Raw genomic sequence first — 21,095 nt, 5'->3', positions numbered from 1 at the left:
TCTTAAAAAAAAAAAAAAAAGAAGAAATCATTTCCTACCTCTCCTACCTCAATGTCATAAAAATAATTTATCTTATGAAACATTTATTTTTTACAATTCCAGGCTAATTCTTTCAGGAATAGATTTTTGTAGATGGTATAAGACAGATCTCAAGATTTACCTTTTACATATGGTTGTGCAATTGACCTAGCACCATCACTAATTTTTATCACTAATCTTTAGTACTTCCTTTGTCATAGATGATGTGTCCTCTTATGCATGGGTCTGTTTTTGGACACATCTTTTCTATTGGTTTATTTTCTATTCTTGTTTCACTCTTACTGTCTTCTTATAGCTTTATATTAAGGTTTGGTATCTGTATAATACTTTCTCTTATTTAATTCTTCTCTAAGAATGTCATTTCTTGGCCTTTTGCATATCATACAAATTTTATAGTCAGATTATCAACTTCCATTTTGAAAACCTTGCTGGGATTTTGATTTATTTAGTGTTAATTTTTGACTGGATTTTATTATATTTTAATTATAATTATAAAGTAACACAGATTAACATAGATGGTGGGAGTAAGATTGCTAAATATCAGAAAGAGGGGGCAGTATTTTATGTAATCTTTTAAATATTAGCATATCCTGCCAGAAGAAAGACCTTTCAGTAAAGTTTACAGCTGGTAATTGTAAAAGATGTAAGAATAGAATATGCATCTAATCAAGATTGTGGATCATTCTGGCATATTATGGGAATCTCTCAATCCTGACAAGGATAGATGGAGCTCTTGATTGTGCAGAAATAAACTATGGAAAGGTTCTCAAAATTTGCAAGGATCTATGTTTTCAATGAGTCCAGAAGTCTCAAAAAGGGTTTTAAATGTTTTGTTTAGGTAATTACCTCAAAAAATTGAGATCAGCATATTCTGGGGCTTCTAGATGGCCTTTGTTTTGATAACCAAATTGTTTGATTTCTATGCCAAAATTACAATAAGGAAACCGAGAGAATGAAATGTAAATTTCTTGATGAATTCATTTCAAGAGTCACAGAAACCTGTAAGCTTCAACTCACCTGGTTGACTTGAAATGACTACTGTATGAGGGCCTTAAGTTGTCTGAGGGCTTACTTTTCTGTGTCAATAAGCTATAGAATCACATCATATTTTAATAATAATTGACATTATTTTTAAATATGAGGATAGATTATTATAATAAAAGTGAATATGACTTTAGAAAAATCTATCCTAGTTTTATAAATTTACTAGTATGACAAGATTTCCATTTTATTTCATAATAAATGTGTTATCCTGAAACTGAATCCAACAATCATTCTACCAAAACAGGCATAAAGCTGCCCAGACACTTAAGTATTCCTGTGAGTCAGTCAGTGTGCAAGACTGAAGTGTCTAGCAGGCAGTTGAACTTGTGTGGCTTCTAGGTGAATGTAACTGCTGCTTCATTTTCCAGGAGTACAGGGGATCAGAAGCGTCCTTCTCCCAGTGAAACTACTTGTGGCCCAATATCTCAGGGTGCTCACATTTGCTCTTTGGGATTGCAATACCATCTAAATTGGGAGCATTTAAGGTGGAAGTGGAGGGCAAGCGTATATCTACTAATTACATAGAGTAATAGCTGGTGGGCCAAGCATGGGGAGAGACTTTGGTTGAGGAAGCAGAGTATACAAACTATGTAAGAATATGAAGTGGAGGGGCACCTGGGTGGCTCAGTGGGTTAAGCCTCTGCCTTCGGCTCAGGTCATGATCTCAGGGTCCTGGGATCGAGCCCCACATCGGGCTCTCTGCTCAGCGGGGAGCCTGCTTCTCCCTCTCTCTCTGCCTGCTGCTCTGCCTACTTGTGATTCTATCTCTCTCTCTGTCAAATAAATAAAATAAAATCTTTTAAAAAAATTAAAAAGATTAAAAAAAAAAGAATATGAAGTGGAGTTGGGGGACAGCTCAAAGGTATAAATCTGTGCTCCACTTTAAGTGAAGTGATATTAAATATGAGCACGGTATGAGATTTGACTTTAGGGCTTAATATTCTTTTTGTTTGGGCATGATGTGGTCCATATCTGGTTGACCCTGACCTGAGTTTCAAAGTTCTGAGTAACAGTGTCTTCCCCCAGGAATCCAGACATTTTCAATTCCAGGGAAGGAGTGATAAATATGGAGTAATATTAGACTTATTCTCCAGAAATCTCCTGCTTGATATTCCACTGCTGAAAACATGTCTTTTCTGGTACTGAGATTAACAGCAGGAAGGAACACTCCATGCATGAGCCTATACTTCTGGGGTTTTAATGGGTTGCAGGAAACTTCTTTGTGAGCAGTAATGAATCTGCTGGAAATCAGAGCTGGAATTAAGACAGATTCTTTACCATTGGCCTGGTGCTGAATGACTTGGATGGACACTTGCTGAGGCAATAATGAGTCTTTAGTGATGCAAACTGGTAACTGCTCAGGACTATGGGGTCTGAGATTTATAATCCTACATCACTGAGTTTTTGAAAGCTTAAAATCAAGCCAATAATTAAGATGTTGACTACTAATATTTGTTGAGAGATTTTTGGTTTTGTTTTGCTTTCTTTTTAATCAGGGGAAATGGTAGTAGGGGGAGAAGGAAAAGGAAGATACCCTAATGAGCATCAGAGTCATTAATTATTGAAAATATCCTATGGGATTATTCTGACTCACAATTTTGGTTAAAATTGGAGTCAAATCATCACTTTTAAAGTTCAGATTTCTATTTTGGTTGCTTAAGGTTATTCATTTATACTTTAACTAGAAAACTGTGGTAGAGTACTCTGTATGACTTAGTTTTAAACCCTCATTCCGTCATTTGCCCTACTCTTCATTCTAAAAAAAGGGAAAATAGGTCTATTGAATATATATATTATTTATGATCCATGAGAGCAGGAACTATATCTTCCTTATTTACTGCTGATGTCAAAGCTTAGTACAGTGTCCAACACATACTTAGTTCTCAATAAATACCAATTAAATGAATTTCTACCTTCCATATTACCTTGCTTCCAACTTCTAAACCAAATACTAAGAGCTTCACATAACTGCAGCTCTGGTAAGTTTCACACCAGTTTTCCTTGTGGTGTGACATTTATTTTTAGGCACCAACTCATTTATTTAGATTAAAGTTAATGAAAACAAATGAAATGACAAATGAAAATAACGTGTTGTGGTCCAGCAGTCTGCGAGCTGTGGCTGGCTACGTGCAGGGGTGGGTGAGGGGGGCGGGCCGGGCACCCCCGAGGCGCGGAGGAGTGCTCTTTTTTCTCTGTCCTCTTTCCCCCCACTCCGCACTCCCGGGGACCCTCAAACCAGGCCGCACTGCTTCCCTTTCCCTCTTGTCTTGTCCCCTGGCAAACTTTCGGTCCCTCCCCCGCCGGTCACCCGTTATTCGTCGAGGCTCGAGTCGGGCCTTGCCACCCCGAGGGCGCCTCCGGACCTCCCTGCCTGCAACTCCGACCCTTACAGGATCCAGAAACATGTCGACCACACTTCTGTCCGCCTTCTACGATGTCGACTTCTTGTGCAAGACGGAGAAATCCCTGGCCAACCTCAATCTGAACATGCTGGACAAGAAGGCGGTGGGGACGCCCGTGGCCGCCGCCCCCAGCTCGGGCTTCACGCCGGGCTTTCTCCGACGGCACTCGGCCAGCAACCTGCACGCGCTCGACCACCCCGCGCCTAGGCGGGCAGCTGCTCGCCCAAGTTCCCGGGCGCGGCTAACGGCAGCAGCTGTGGCAGCGGGGCGGCGGGCTGCCCGGCCTCCTACGGCACCCTCAAGGAGCCGTCAGGGGGCGGAGGCACGGCCCTGCTTAACAAGGAGAACAAATTTCGGGACCGCTCATTCAGCGAGAATGGCGAGCGCAGCCAGCACCTCTTGCACCGGCAGCGGCAGCGGCAGCGGCAGCAGCAGCAGCAGCAGAACGGGGGCGGCGGCTCCCAGATCAACTGGACGCGCTGCAAGACTGAGCTGTGCCGGCCCTTCTAGGAGAGCGGCACGTGCAAGTACGGGGAGAAGTGCCAGTTCGCGCACAGCTTCCACGAGCTACGCAGCCTGACCCGGCACCCCAAGTACAAGACCGAGCTGTGCCGCACCTTCCACACCATCGGCTTCTGCCCCTAAGGCCCGCGCCGCCACTTCATCCACAACGCAGACGCAGACGAGCGGCGGCCCGCGCCGTCTGGGGGCGCCTCTGGGTACCTGCGCGCCTTAAGCGCGCGGGATGCGCTGCACCTGGGCTTCCCCCGGGAGCCGCGGCCCAAGCTGCATCACAGCTTCAGCTTCTCAGGCTTCCCGTCGGGCCACCAGCAGCCCCCGGGGGGCCTCGAGTCGCCTCTGCTGCTCGACAGCCCCACGTTTCGCAAGCCGCCGCCGCCGCCACCCTCTTGCTCCTCAGCCTCGTCCTGCTCCTCTTCCGCTTCGTCCTGCTCTTCCGCCTCCGCAGCCTCCACGCCCTCGGGCGCTCCGACGCGCTGTGCCTCGGCAGCGGCTGCGGCCGCGGCGGCGCTGCTGTACCGCACAGGGGGCGCCGAGGACCTGCTGGCGCCTGGCGCCCGGTGCGCGGCCTGCTAGTCGGCCTCGTGCGCCAACAACGCCTTTGCGTTTGGCCCGGAGCTGAGCAGCCTCATCACGCCGCTTGCCTTCCAGACCCACAACTTCGCCGCCTTGGCCGCCGCGGCCGCCGCCTACTATCGCAGCCAGCAGTAGCAGCAGCAGCAGCAGCAGCAGCAGGAGGGTCTGGTGCCCCCAGCGCAGCCCCCGGCGCCGCCCAGCGCGCCCCTCCCTGCCAGTGCCACCGCGCCGCCCTCGCCGCGCTTCTACTTCCAGCTGCCGCGCCGCCTGTCCGATTCGCCCGTCTTCGACGCGCCCCCTAGCACCCCGGACTCGCTGTCGGACCGTGACAGCTACTTGAGCGGCTCACTGAGCTCTGGCAGTCTCAGCGGCTCCGAGTCCCCCAGCCTCGACTCTGGCCGCCGCCTGCCCATTTTCAGCCGCCTGTCCATCTCTGACGACCGAGGCAAGAGGAAGCCAGCGAGGAGGAGGAGGAGGAAGGGGGAGGGCTGTTCTGGGGGTTGTTGTAGGGCGCCCCTGCCACCTGGAGCCCTGTTACGGGCAGGGAGGGGCGCGGGAGTGGGGGGGTGACAGGCCATGAACAGAGACTGCGGGCGGCACCGAGCACTTGGAGTCGAACTTGTGTGCCGGGAGGAGCCCCACCCCTCCCCTTTCGGTTTCCTCTTTTTGTTTTTTGTTTTTATTATTTTTATTATTATTATGAAGTTTCATTCTTGTTGAGAAAAAAAAAAAAGCCAACGAACTTTTGTATTGATGAACAAAATACTCACAACAGGGCAGTTGTGATGCGAACAGAACAAAAAACCAAACACTTAAAACTTTTTTAGGTCTCCTAAGAGTTTGGGACTTTAGGGGAAAAAAAAAAAAATCAACCCAGCACCAGCAGCTACCAACCACCATTCCGTATCTTCACTTGAAAAGCATTAGTTACAGTCCAGATGTGGGAACTCTTATGTGAGAGAAGTTCATAATTGTCATTTGTCTTCAGACCAGTATAAACAGCCAGCCACCACCTTGCTAAACCTCTAAGCTTCTGGAATCCAATATTCTACCAGGAATGTGCCTTGATTGTAGTCCTCTGCTCCATAGGTTTTTGTTTGACACAAAATTCTTATGTCTGGAAAAAAAAAACAAACGTGCATTCCAAAGTTTCCTACTGGTTGCTGGTTTTGTTGCCACCACTTAGTGGATGTTTAATTTTAGAACCATTTTGTCTGCTCTTTCCGGAAGCCTGGGGCAGAGCTTAGTTCGTAATCATTTGGGGGATTAACTGCTGAATTTTTAGCTGTTTTGAGTTGATTCGCACCACTGTACCACAACTCAATATGAAAAACTATTTAACTTATTTATTATTTTGTGAAAAGTATACATTGAAATTTTTGTTCATACTGTATTTATCAAGTATGATGAAAAGCAATAGATATATATTCTTTTATTATGTTAAATTATGATTGTCATTATTAATCGGCAAAATGTGGAGTGTATGTTCTTTTCACAGTAATATATGCCTTTTGTAACTTCACTTGGTTATTTTATTGTAAATGAGTAAAAAAATCAATTTAAGAGATTGTATGTAATATTTATTTCATTAATTTCTTTCCTTGTTTACGTAAATTTTGAAAGATTGCATGATTTCTTTACAGAAATCTATCCTGGTGCTGTGGAAGTAGTTTGAGAAATATCTTATGAGTTTTCTTAGAATGTATAATGGTTGTAGCCCATCCAACTTTAAAGAAAAAAAAGTTGACCACATACTTTGCAAGCAGGCTTAAATGTGGCATGCTTTTTGTCATTCCAGCTTTTTAAATTAGCAAGAAGAAAAATTTTGTTTTTTGTTTATCCCACCAATTCTACTGTGACATACTCTGCCTTTAAAGACATGTAGCAATAATGGGGTGGGGGGGGTTAGTTTCACAGTGCCTTTGGAAAGGGCCAGAACTTGCCTTAAATCTTCCTCAACCAAATAAGTATTTTTCTATCAGTGCTTGAGAGAATTTGAATGTAGGATGGGTTCAACTGCACAAAAGGAGAAGATATTTACCACTTTCTTATATAGATCTAAAGTGAAGAGGCCACCTCTTAGTGCTAAGAATGGTATGTAGTACATGAATATGCCTTGTTTTCATTACAGAAAATTCCAAATCTTGTACTTTTTTTTTTTTTTTTGCATGTGTAGAAAGGCAGGAATGCTTTCCTGGACAGTGGATGAATGAGCAGTAGCTTTAGTTTGTATGTAGGTACAGTTGGAGCACTATGTATGTATGTACTCGGGACTACTTTGACAGAAGTAGGTTTTTGAATGTAACAAGATAAGTCAACTTGAGTTGTACTATATTTTGGGGAATCAGTTCACTACAAATTGTGACTGTAAACATTGTACTGTAAATGTTTTGTAGTTTTCCCACAATAAAATTTTTGGGAAAAAACAAAAAAACAAAAACAAAAAAACAAACAAAAAAAAGAAAATAACATGTTGTGGACCCATTTAGTCAGTGTTTCAATTATATCAGCCATTCTTAATTTTTTTAAAGACTATTTTTAGAGCAGTTTTAGGTTTAAAGCAAATATGAGAGAAAGGTAGAGATTTCCCTTCTACCCCTTGCCCTCCCCACATTAACAACATCCCCCCACCCAGATTAGTACATTGGTTATAACTGAGGACCCCAGATCATTACCACCCAAAGTCCACAGTTTACAATAGGGTTCACTCTTGGTGTATGTTCTGGGGGTTTGGACAAATGTATAATGATATGTATTTACCACTGTAGTATCATACAGCATTGTTTCACTACCCTAAAATCCTGGTAATTCACCTTTTCATCTGTCCCCCAACTCCTGGCAACCACTGATCTTTTTTTACTGTCTCCATAATTTTGCTTTATCCAGAATATCCTTACAATCATACAGTATATAGTCTTTTCATATTGGCTTTTTTCCCTTGCTAATATGCGTTTAACTTTCCTCTGTGACTTTTCGTAGCTTGATAGGTCATTTCTTTATAGTGCTGAACAATATTCCATGGTTTAGATGTATCATAGTTTATCCATTCACCCACTGAAGAACATCTTAGTTGCTTCTAAGTTTTGGTAATTATGAATAATGTTGCTATAAACATTTAAGTACAGGGTTGTGGGGGTATAAGTTTCCAAATGCTTTGAGTAAATATCAAGTAATGTAATGACTAGGTTGTGTGTTAAGAGTATGTTCAGCTTGAAAAAAAAACAACACACCAAATAGTCATTCAAAGTGAATCCACTGTTTTGTATTCCCACCAGAATAAATGAGAATTCCTGTTGCTCCACAGCCTTGCCAGCCTTTGCTGTTGTCAATGTTACAGATTTTGGCCTTTCTAATAGGTGTATAGTGGTATCTTATTGTTATAATTCACATTTTCTGATGACATATGATGTGCAGCATTTTTTTCATGTTTATTTGCCATTTATATCTTTTCTTTGGTGAGGTGTCTATTAAGGTCATTGGTTTATTTTCAGTCTCTCTCCCCCCCTTTTTTTTTTAAAGATTTTATTTATTTATTTGACAGAGAGAGATCACAAGTAGGCAGAAAGGCAGGCAGAGAGAGAGAGAGGAGGAAGCAGGCTCCCTGCTGAGCAGAGAGCCTGATGTGGAACTCGATCCCAGGACCTGGAGATCATGACCTGAGCCGAAGGCAGAGGCTTAATCCACTGAGCCACCCAGGTGCCCTTTTTTTTTTTTTTTTTTTTGGTTATTATCCTCTTGAGTTTTAAGATTTTTTAAAAAGAGTTCTTTATATATTTTGAATAATAGCTCTTTATCAGGTATATCTTTTATAAATATTTTCTCTAAATCTATAGTTTCTTTTTTCATTCTCTCAAAAATATCTTTCAAAGATAGATCAGAAATTAATTTTATTTCATCTTTGATTCCTTTCATCAGATTTTTTGTGTTCATGTAGATTTTGTACTTTTCATATATTTATATCTAAATATTTCATTTTTGACATTTCTAATGTAAATGATGTTACATTTTCAGTTTCAAATTTCACCTGTTAATTGCTGCTGGTATATAGGAAAGCTATTGACTTATGTACATCAATATTATATCTTAAAACCTTACAATAATCATCTATTAGTTCCAGAATATTTTTATGGATTCATTTGGATTTTTTACATAGATAATAATGCCAAACAAGACATTTTTCTTTCTTCCTTCCCTGTCTATATACTTTTAATTTTCTTTCATTATTATACTGCATTAGCTAATGCTTCCAGGGCAGTATTGAAAAAGAACGGTGAGAGGAGACATCCTTGCCTTATTCCTGATCTTAGTGGGAAAGCTTCTAGTTTCTCATCATTAAGTATAATGTTAGCTGTAGAGTTTTTTTAATAGATATTCTTTATCAGGTTGAGGAAATTCCCCTCTATTCCTAGTTTACAGGGAGTTTTTTATCATGAATGGGTATTGGATTTTGTCAAATACTTTTTTTTTTGCATCTATTGATATGATTTGATATGATCATGTGATTTTATTTAGCCTGTTGCTGTGAAGTATTACATTAATTGATTTTCAGATGGTAAACCAATCTTGCATACCTGTAATAAATCCCATTTGGTCATGGTTTGTATTTGGTCCAGCATGTGGTCTATCTCGATTAATGTTCCATATGAGCTTGAGAAGAATGTCTATCTGCTGTTAGATGAAATAGTCTATGGATGTCCATTATAGCCAGGTGATTAATAGCAATGTTGATTTCATTTGTGTCCTTACTGATTTTCTGCCTGCTAGATCTATCCATTTCTGATAGAGGGGTGCTGAAGTCTCCAACTATAAATAATGTATTCATCTATTTCTCTTAGTACTTCTACCAGTTTTTGCCTCATAAATTTTGGCCTCATATATTTTGATGATTGTTTATTAAGTTCACACACACTAAGAACTGTTATGTTTCCTTGGAGACTGACTTCCTTGCTTCCAAGTTTGTTCAGTCTAATATCAGTATTATAATCTTCATTTCCTTCTGATCAGTATTAGCATTAAATATATTTCTCTATTAACTTACTTTTAATTTATGTATGTCTTTATGTTTTAAAGTTGTTTTCTTATGGGGCGCCTGGGTGGCTTAGTGGTTGCGTATCTGCCTTCGGTTCAGGTCGTGGTCCTCGGGTCCTGGAATCGAGCCCTGCATAGGGCTCTCTGCTCAGCGGGAGGCCTGCTTCTCCCTCTCCCACTCCCCCTGCTTGTGTTCCCTCTCTTGCTGTGTCTTTCTCTGCCAAATAAATACGTAAAAATTTTTATAAATAAATAAATAAATAAAGTTGTTTTCTTACAGACTACACAGAGTTGGGTTTTTTTAATCCATTCGACGATTTTTTTATTGTCATATTTAGATGATTGACGTTCAAGGTGATTACTGACATAATTGGATTAATATTTATCATGTTACTATTTTCTATCTGTCACCCCAATTTTTTCTATTTAGTCTTCCACTCTTTTTCTGTCATGTTGTTTTTAATTAAGCATTTTTCTTTTGTTCCAAGTTATCTCTTTTCTTAACATATTAACTATATTTTCTTTTAGCTTTTGTTAGTGGTTGCCATAGAATTTGCAATATATATTTACAGCTAATCAAAGGTCATTTTCAAGTAACACCATACAGCTTCACAGATAGTGTAAGTAACTTATAACAATAAAATACACCTAATTTGTCCTTCCCATCTTCTGTCAGTGCTTTCATTCACTTTATTTTATATAAGCATACATAAGCATATATTGTATGTTAGATACAGAAACAAGTATATATCATCAAATGCATTGTTGTATTTTGAACAAACTACCTACTATATATTAACAAATAGATACTGTTATATACTCTATAATATATATATAACAAACAAAAACTGTTATACACTCTATATAATGAGTAATAAATAAGCCACAGAGATCTAATGCACAATATAATGAACAGAGACAACAATATTGTACTCAAATTAAGTAGTCTAATAAATATCACTACAATGGCAATCATACTACAATACGTAAGTGTATCAAAGTCACATGCTGTACACCTTAAATTTCATGATACGTCAAAATTTATTTTTTTAAATAAAAACAAAAATTTTTGTTCTATTTTCATTTATTCCTTCTCTAATACTTTCCCTTCTTTATGTAGATCTGAGTTTTTGATATCCATAATTTTCCTACTTTCTATAGAATTTATTTTAATAAATGTTTCTTGAAATGTAAGTCTATGAGCAACAAATTCCCTCAATTTTTGTTGCAAATGCCTTTATTTTTCATTTATGAAGTATAATTTGGTTAATGTGCCAAATCCTAAGTTGGTGGTGTTTTCTCTCAACGCCTTAGATATTTCACCTCACCCTCTTCCTACTTTAGTGATTGCTGAAAGGAAGTTGGACATAATTATTTTATCTTTGTCTTCAGTAGGCAAGGTACTTTTTTCTCTGGCTTCTTTCAGGATTTTATCTTTGACTTTTTTATAGTTTGAAAATAATATGCTTAGGTGTAGTGTATGAGGTTTTTTTGTTTGATTGGTTTTGGTTTGGGTTTGTATTTATCCTGTTTCTTTTCTGAGCTTCCTGGATATGCAGTTTGATGTGTGACATTAATTTGGAGAAGTTCTCAGTCATTATTGCTTCTGTTTCATTTCTGTTCCTTTCTCTCTTATCCTTTGGTATTCCCATTGCACATATGTTACATCTTTTATAGTTGTCCCACATTTCTTGGATATTCTGTTCAGTTTTTTCATTCTTTGTTCCATATGTTTTACTCTTGGAGGTTTTTATTTATACATCCTCAAGCTCCAAGATCTTTCCCATGTCCAGTCTGTTAATGAACCCAAAAAGTCAATCTTTGTTTCTGTCACTATTACTGTCTTTGGCATTGGTTTTTTCCTTAGGATTTCCATCTCTCTGCCTATCTGTTCTTGTATGCTGTCTAATTTATGTACTGGAGCCCTTAGCATACTAATCATAGTTGGTTTTTAAAATTACATTTGTAAAAATTCCAGTATATTTAACATACAGTGTTATATTAGTTTCAGGTGTACAATAAAATGATTCAACAATTCTATACATTACTCAGTGCTCATCGTAATAACTGTACTCTTAGTACTGGTCACGAATTCCACCCATCCCCCACCCATCTTCCTTCTGGTAACCTTCAGTTTGTTCTATATTAAAAGTCATTTTTTTTTTTTGGTTTGTCTCCTTTTCTTTGATCATTTGTTTCATTTCTTAAATTCTACATACAAATGAATTCATGTATTTGTCTTTCTATGACTTATTTCACTTAACATTTTACCTTTTAGATTCCTTCATGTTGTCGTAAGTGGCAAGATTTCATTCTTTTTATGGCTGAGTATTATGTTATATATATAGATATATAATGTAATATATATATATAGATAGATAGATAATGTAATATATATACACACATATATATACACACATACACACACACACACACACACACACACACACATATATATTTCTCCCGCTTCTTTAGCTGTTCATCTATTGATGAATACTTGGATTGCTTCCATAATTTAGCTATAATAAATAATGCTGCCATAAACATAGGGTACATATATCTTAGCAAATTAGTATTTTCATATTCTTTGGGGAAAATACCCAGGAGTGGGATTACTAGATTATATAATAATTCTATTTTTAATTTTTTTGAGGAAACTTCATTCTGTTTTCCCCAGTGACTGTACCAGTTTACATTCCCACCAAGGGTGCATGAGGTTTCCTTTTTCTCCCCATCTTTGCCAACACGTATTTTTTATGTTTTTGATGTTAGCCATTCTGACAAGTATGAGTTGATATCTCATTGTAGTTTTAATTTGCATTTCCTTGAGAGTAGGTGATAATGAACATTTTTTTCATGTGTCTGTTGGCCTTCTGAGTGTCTTCTTTGGAGAAATGCCTGTTCATGACTTCTGCCCATTTATAAATTGGAATATTTGGTTTTTGGACATTGAGTCTTATAAGTTCTTTATATATTTTGAATACTAATCCTTTATCAAATAAGTCATTTCCAAATACCTGCTCCCATTCACTAGGTTGCCTTTTAGTTTTATTGATTGTTTACTTCACTATGCAGAAGATTTTTATTTTTATGTAGTCCCGATAGTTTATTTTTGCTTTTGTTTCCCTTTCCCCATTACACATATCTGGAAAAAAGTTGTTATGGCCAATGTCGAAAAGGTTGCTGCCCATGTTTACTATAGGATTTTTATGGTTTCAAGTCTTGCATTTAGATCTTTAATCCATTTTTAAAGTATTTTTGTATATGGTGTAAGAAAGGGGTCCACTTTTATTCTTTTGCATGTAGCTGTCCAGTTTTCTCAAAACCATTTGTTGAAACTTTTCCCCACGGCAATGTCTTGCCTCCTTTGTTGAAGATCAATTGAGCATATAACCAAGTATTTATTTTGGGGATTTCTATTCTGTTCCATAGGTCTATTTTTGTGCCAGTACCATACTGTTTTGATGACTATAGCTTTGTAATAAAGCTTGAAATCTGCCATCATGATACCTCCAGTTTTATGTTACTTTTTCATAATTTATTTGGCTGTTCCAGGTCTGTTGTGGTTCCAAACAAATTTTAGGATTGTTTTTTCTAGTTCTGTAAACAATGTTGTTGGGGGGGTCTGGATGGCTCAGTTGGCTAAATGTCTGCCTTCGGCTCAGTCATGATCCCAGGGTCCTGGGATCTATCCTGTATTGTGCTCCCTGCTCAACAGGGAGTCTTCTTGTCCCTCTACCCTCCCCTACCACTTGTGCTCTCTCTCTGTCTCTCTCTCTCAAATAAATAAAATCTTTTAAAAAAATGTTGTTGGTATTTTGGTAGGAACTGTATTAAATCTGTAGATTACTTTGGGTAGTGTGGACATTTTAACAATATTGGATTTTTCCCAATCCATGAACATGGAATGATTTTTCCTTGGTGTTTTCAAGTTTTTTCATCACTGTTTATAGTTTTCAGAGTATAGGTCTTTTAGCTCCTTGCTTAAGTTTATTCCTAGATATTTTATTGTTTGGGGGACAATTATAAATTGGATCTTTTGTTAATTTCTCTTTATTCAAATTCGTTGCTGAAAATCGGTCTGTTCAAATTTTCCACTTCCTTCTGCTTCCAGTTCAGGAGGTTGTATGTTTCCAAAGATTTATCCTTTTCTTTTAGGTTGCTGAATTTATTGGCGTGTAATTTTTCATAGTAATCCCATATAATCCTTTGTGTTTCCATGGCATTAGCTGTTATTTCTCATTGTTCATTTCAAATTTGTTTATCTACTGGTATCATCGATCTCTTCTATTGGTTTTTTGTAGTTTCTATTTTGTTTATTTTTTGTTTATTTCTGCTTTAACCTTTATGATTTCCTTCTTTCTACTGGTTTGGGTTTTGTTTGGCCTTTTTCTAGATCCTTTAGGTGTAAGGTGAGTTTTTTGTTTGTTTGTTTGTTTAGTTTTTTTTTGCTTCTGGAGGTATGCCTGTACTGCTATCATCTTCCCTCTCAGAACATCTTTTGTAACATAAAAGAATTTGGATCATTGTGCTTTCATTTTCATCTGTCTCCATGTATTTTTTTTTATTTCCTCTTTCATGTCTTGGTTGACCCATTCATTGTTTAGTAGCATGTTATTAAGCCTATATATATTTGCATTCTTTCCAGATTTTTTCTTGTGCTTGATTTCTAGTGTGATAATGGTGTGGTCAAAAGATGCATGGTTAAATTCCAGTCTTTTATAATTTGTTGAGACTTGTTTTATGGCCTAACATGTCCTCTCTTCTAGGGAGTATAGTATGCGCACCTGAAAGAATGTGTATTCTGCTGTTTTTAAGATGGAATGTCTTGAATATATATGTTAAATCCTCTAGTTCTATGTGTCATTCAAAGCTATGTTTCCTTGTTGATTTTCTATTTAGATGATCTATCCATTGATTTAAATGGAGTGTTAAACTCCCCTAGTATTGTATTGGTGTTGATTTCTTTAAGTGTGTTATTAGCTGCTTTATGTATTTGGGTTCTCACATGTTGTCTACATAAATATTTACAATTGTTAGAGCTCCTTGTTGGATTTGTTCCCTTTATGATTATATAGTGTCCTTCTTTGTCTCTTGTTACAATCTTTGTTTTAAAGTCTGTTTTGCCTGATGTAAGTTTTGCTATCCTGGCTTTTATTTCATTTCCATTTGCATGATAGATACTTTCCCTTCTCTCCATGTCAATCTGCATGTGCTCAGAAATGGGACTCTTGTGGGCAGTATTATCGATGTTTTTTTCCTTTCTTATCCATGCCATCACCCTATGTCTTTTGATTGGATCATTTAGTTTATTTACGTTCAAAGTAATTATTGATAGGTATGTACTTACTGCCATTTTGTTACTTGTTTTATGGTTGTTTGTGTAGTTCTCTCTTCCATTCTTCTCTTGCTCTCTTCACTCACAGTTTTCTGGCTTTGTTTTTGTGATCTATTTAGTTCTTTTCACATTATTTTTTGCATATATATTACTAATTTTTGATTCTCAGTTACCATCAGGTTTATACCTAACATCTCATACATACAGCAGTCTATATTAAGTTGATGGTCTCTTAAGATTGAACCCATTCTTTACTTTTTTCCCCACCCCCCAAATTTTAGGTATATGGTGTCATATTTTACATCCTTTTAATTGATGAATCCCTTCACTGATAAGTACAGATTCACTTAATTTAATTTAATTTAAATTATTTTGCTTCCTATTTTTCTTATTCTTACTTTTGGTCTTTCCTTTCTACTCAAAGGATCCCCTTTAACATTCCTTATAGAGTGGCCTTAGTGGTGATGAGTTCCTTTAACTCTTTATTTCTACTTTTATTCTGAATGATAGCCTTGCTGGATAAAGTTTTGATTGCAGGTTCTTTCCCTGTCAGCACTTTGAATATATGATGCCACTTTCTTCTGGTCTATAAAATTTCTGCTGAAAAATCAGCTGATAGCCTTATGGGATTTTCTTTTCTGTAACTGTTTTCTCTTGCTGCTTTAAAAATCTCTCTTTATCAGGACTTTTTGTTATTTCAATTACTATGTATCTTGGTGTGGACCTCCTTTTGCTGATTTTGCTGGTGGCCCTCTGTGCCTCCGTGATCTGGATATCTATTTCCTTCCCCATATTCAGGAAGCTTTCAGCTATTATTTCTTCAGATAAATTTTCTTTTCTCTTTTCTCTCTCTTCTCCTTCTGGGACATCTGTAATGCTAATGCTATTGTACTTGATGGTGTCACTTATTTCCATTCGTCTATTTTCATTTATTATAATTCTTTTTTCTCTCTCCTATTCAGCTTCATTCCTTTCTATTATTCTACCCTCCAGATCACTGATCCATTCCTCTACTTCCTCTAGTCTACTATTTATTCCCTAGCATATTTTTAATTTTACTTAAGATGTTCATCTCTGACTTGTTCTTTTTTATGTGTTCTATCTCTTTTTCAAGGACCTCCTTTAGGTCCCCCATTCTTTTCTCTTTTTATGACCATTACTTTAAATTCTGTATCAGGTATATTACTAATCTCCACTTTGTTTAGCTCTCTTGCTGTGATTTTGTCGTGTTCTTTCATTTGGAACCTTCTTTTTTCCTCTTTCTTCATTTTGTCTAACTCTCTGTGTCTGTTTCCATGTATTACAAAAGTCACCTACATCTCCTGCTCTTGAAAGTAGTGGCCTTATGAAGAAGAGGTTCTGTCATGTCCTGTAGTACCCCATCCCTTGTTCACCAAAAATTGGCACTTTAGGGTTTTCTCCTATGTGTATTGTATGTACCCTTTTGATGTGGCTGAGCCATGTTTGCCTTCAGTCCAGTCATCTGTAATGATTCTCTTTGCTTGTTGTATGCAGGGTTTGGTCCCTGTGTTGTTAGTGCGTTAGTGTGGAACCACCTTAAAATCATGTTGTCAGACCAGGCATTTGCTAAAGATGCAGTAACACCAAACTGCAGGGTGCTTTGCCTGTGTTTTCCCTTGAGAAGTTTTCATTGGTGGATGGGGCCTGCAGTCATACCAGATGTCTGCCCCTAGCTCATTGCTGGGTCCACAGTAGAACTGGTGTGTGGGGTTATCTTCTCCTCTTCCCAGAAAGGAATCACTTTGGAGTGGTACTGGCTGCTGTTGGACTGCTTGCACAGTGCTAGGCTTGAAACAGTGCTTTTGATGGGCTCCGCCCCAAGGGTGTATTGGTGGGAGCAGGCCTGCAGAATGTGGGGGCAGGACACATAGTGCCAGCGAGATTAGAGCTGGCCTGCTGCTGGACAGGAACTGCAGCTGCCTGGGAAAACTCCTAGGGAGTCAGGTTGGGATGGAATATACGATTTCACAGAACTGTGTGGGGACAAGGCATACTGTTTGCAAGCTAGTTCTAGAGTATTGATGCTGTGCTAGTTCCCTCAGGTGTCCCTGTATTTAGGCTGGGGTGCAGGGGAGCAAAATGGTGCCTGGCAGCTGTTTTGTTCTTGGTGAAGTCTCCCAAAAATCCTTGCCCTCCAGCACATACTCTGAGATTAAGAAATCAATCAATCAATCAATTAATCAATCTTCCTGTGTACTCTAGGCATTTTTCAAACTGCTACTTCTGTGCTGTATCTCAGGAGGGGTGTTTATTGTGCTATCTCCGGCTCTCCTAGAACCAGGCTCCTGGTTTTTAAAGTTCCAGGTGGAACTAATTGTTTGCCCACTCTGGTTTTCAAAGCCAAATATTATGCTGATTTGTTTTCCCACTCTGGATCTCCCATGCCTGGGATGCCTGGTGTGGGGTCTGTTTCTCTCCCCTCCCTGAGCCCACAGCATCCCTCCCTCCTGCAGACAGTCTCACAGGTGCATTTGACTCCCGACTATGTCTCTGGCCTTCCTATTGTCTTGAATGTGGGTTCGTCTCTACATTTAGCTGTGGGGAGTCTCTTTTGCTAGTCTTCAGGTCATTTTCTGGATTATTTACACGGATGTTGGTGTTTTCTAGTTGTATCCAGGGGATGAAGAGTGAGGTTAGGAACTTCCTACTCTGCTGTCTTCTCCTGATGTCCAATCTTCATTGTTTTGAATTCCCTGTCTGAAAATTCCAACATCCCTGTCATGGCCAGTTCTGGTGCTTGCTTTTTCTCTTCAAACTCTGTTTATTGCCTTTTAATATGCTTTGTAATTTTCTCTTGATTACTGGATATGATGTTCTAGGGGAAGTGAACAACAGTAAGTAGGCCTTTGGTAATGTAGTCATAGTTCTAGTGAGAGGGAAGCATTCTATAGTGCTATGGTTAGGTCTCAGTCTTTTAATGTGCCTGTGCCTCTGGACTGTGAACTTCACAATTATTCCTGGTTTTTGTTTTGTTGTTGTTTTTTTTAACTCCACAAAGGCTGAAGTTGAGTATTTTCCTCCATAGGTCAAATAGGTTCAGAGAAAATCCCAGCAGGGTTTCTAGCAGGTTAACTAGTTTTTCTCAAAGATAGACCATGTTAAGAAGAGTAGAGTGCTCTGGCATATTTCCAAATGACTCCTTTCCCCTCTCCCTGCCAGAAACATGAAGGGAATTTACTGTGATATTTCCTGTGAGCACCAGTCAAGCTCCTGACAGTAAGGTCACAAAAGTGTGACAGTCCCCTATGACTGGTTTCCCCTAAAGCCTTTAATTCGCAGACTTGTACAGGCCTAGCCTCCAGCAATTTATCAATACAGCTCAGATTTTCTGATCCTATTACTGGTTCCTGGGGAGGTTTCTACTCCAGTATATTGTAATTCTCTATCTGTCCAATTTTGTTGGAAACAGTTTGCCCCATGACCTTAATCCTCTTAAAGATCCAAAAAAAAAAAGTGTTGATTTTTCAGTTTGTTCAGCTTTGTATCTGTTAAGATAAAGTGGTGACCCTCTAATGTCCTTACATACCAATCCAGAAACCATAACCATCCTTAATTTTTAAGCCTAAATAATTCTAATAAAACATACATTGGCAATATGTTTATACATTCCATAAACCTGATGTATCTGTTAATTCAGCCCTTGTGGGCTTACTCCAAACATTTGGATAGGTCAAAAGGACTGAAACAAAGAGACAGTTTCTTATTATGGGGAGATGATGTGCTTCAGGGTAGGCTTTGAATGGAACCCTTCTTACAGTGATCATCTAACTTTTTAGGTTTCACTTTCTGCCTCTGTTCAATGAAGGAGGAGCTCCCAGTGGTGTAACTTGAGCTCATTCCACACTCTTAGGACCTCTGAGAAGCTGGAGCATACCTTCTCACCATTATAACTCATCAAGGAAGTGCTTGTCCAAAAGGCAACTAATTTACAGGGTGACCAGCATCTTAGTAGGTGGGCATGCACGAGATCTCCATGCAGCAGGAAGGAGAGTAGCTATCTGAAGAAACCTGATCCTGTGAATTTTGGTTTGGTTTGAGTTTTAGGCTTGTAGAGTACATCAGCACTTGCTCTTCTAGGCAGGAGCATAAAGTAGGCAGAGAGAGTAGTGATAGAAATAATGGCTCACGACAAGCTGGGAATAGGTAGCCACTAGAGCAGTGGCTCTATAACAGTAGTTCCAGCTCTGGCAGCAGTGTATGCCTGTTCATGAGAACACAGCTAGGAGTTGTTTAATCACAGAGCAGCTGTCAGAGGCTGGACATGGCACTCTCCTCACATGACCTTCCTTTCCGGCCCCAGACAGCTATTTCAGATCTTTATCCTTCCTAACTTCTTAGCTAACCTGGAAGAGCCTAATAAGCACGTGTGTAAATAAGTTAGGATTTCTTCTGGCTCTAATATTCTAGAATTATTCTGAGCACAGTAGAAACACATTAATTCAGATAGCTTGTTCCAAATTTCTAATTATTATTCCATTTGGACGAAGCTGCGGTTTATTTTTGTTCAGCAAAATTTTATTATAGATAGCTCAAATTAAAAAGAAAGGGGGGTAGAGGAATTATTTTAAATATTTAAGGAGACAAACAATTTAATATATTAAAACTATTTTATCTGATATATATATATATATATATATATATATATCTTGCATCTAAACAGCTTAAAAATGGATGGGGAAAACAGACAAAGCAACAAATAGATTGTTGTGATAAATGCTGAGAGAGAGGTATACACATGGTGTGTTAACAAGAAGAAGAATACCTCAGGTACAGTAGGGTTGGGGGTCCAGAGAGAGAGAGAGAGAGACTCCCTGGCAATTACAGAGTGTGGAGGATAAAACAACACTCCTGTGTGCTGCTTCTCTCTCATTACTCTACTACCGTACTGACAGTACTTCTGATACCAGATGTGTGTGTGTGTGTGTGTGTGTGTGTGCGCGTGCGCGTCCCAAACCAAGCAATTCTCTGCAATGCCTTTGGGTATCCTGAAGTTCAATTCAATTTTAATACTAGTTGGAATTAATGCAGACTCCACAAGTTAAGGGCTCAGTTCCACAAGACTGCACCCAACTTCAACTTGTCAATTGCAAGTAATAGGTCCCCAGGTTACCCAAAACTTAGCTACAAATCAGAGGTTCCCATGATTTCCCCACCCCCCTTGAATTCAATTATTTCCTAGAAAAACTCACTAAACTCAAGAAAACTCTTACTTGCATTTATTGTGTTTATAATAAATACAGTATATGATTAAGGATATAGATGAGCAGCCAGATGAAGAGCTCCGTGAGACAAGGTCTGGAAGGGTCCTAAGCACAGGAGCTTCTATCCCTGTGGAGTTGAGTACTCTCCCAACATGTGGTTGTGTACACCAACCTGGAAACTCCCTGAATCCCACACCTTTGGGATTTTTATGGAGACTTCATGACATAGGTATGATTAATTGTTAACTCAATTTCCAGCCCCTCTTCTGTTCCTTGGGGTTGGGGCTTGGGCCAAAAGTTCCAAGCATCTTCCTGGCAACCAGTCCTCATCCAGGAGCCAGAAAATTCCAAAGGATTTAGAAACTCTGTGTAAGGAACCGGTGTCAAAGACCAAATATTAGAACAAATGCTCCTAGTGTTCTTATCACTTGGGAAATTACAACGGTTTCAGGAACTCTCTGCCAGGAACCAGGGCCAGAGGCCAATATATATATTTTCTATTATTTCACATGTTGGCCGAGGTTTAATGGTTGAATCTAGGTGTCTAGATGAAGAGGAGAGCGCAAGAACACCAGGAAAAGCCTTTACAGGCAACCACAAATAGTGCAGTGGAAATGGAGACCATATGGTAATAATATTGGAGAGCATAATCAATTCTCACTATTCGTGGTAGTTATATACTTTAAACTTGTGAGCACTGAATTAGGAAACACTGAACTATTACTTTGTGGTGTGGGTCACAGAATATAGGGTTAAGTTTCTGTGAGTCTCTGGTCAAAACATTTTCATCAACTGAAACACAATATGTGTTACATAGGTTTGCTTGCCAGGATCCTTGTGAAACAAGCTGGTCTCATCAGTGTTGAAAGTCTGTCCTTACACATAACACTTTTCTTGTATAACACTTGTCAGGTACTTTTAAAATTC

At 39.0% G+C, this 21,095-nt stretch overlaps 1 pseudogene across 1 annotated transcript; it reads left to right on the top strand.

Annotated features, from left to right (window-relative positions):
• Positions 1-3,486: 3,486 nt before the first annotated feature.
• On the top strand, positions 3,487-5,150 carry LOC308341604 (mRNA decay activator protein ZFP36L2-like; annotated as a pseudogene). The gene has a single exon. The product of its transcript is annotated as an mRNA decay activator protein ZFP36L2-like (transcript).
• Positions 5,151-21,095: the final 15,945 nt, after the last annotated feature.

This window comes from Martes martes, assembly GCF_963455335.1.
Source record: "Martes martes genome assembly, chromosome: 4".
NCBI classification, from domain to species: domain Eukaryota; kingdom Metazoa; phylum Chordata; class Mammalia; order Carnivora; family Mustelidae; genus Martes; species Martes martes.
Note: the sequence above shows the minus strand (reverse complement) of the source record. Positions and strands in the feature narration are given on the sequence as shown.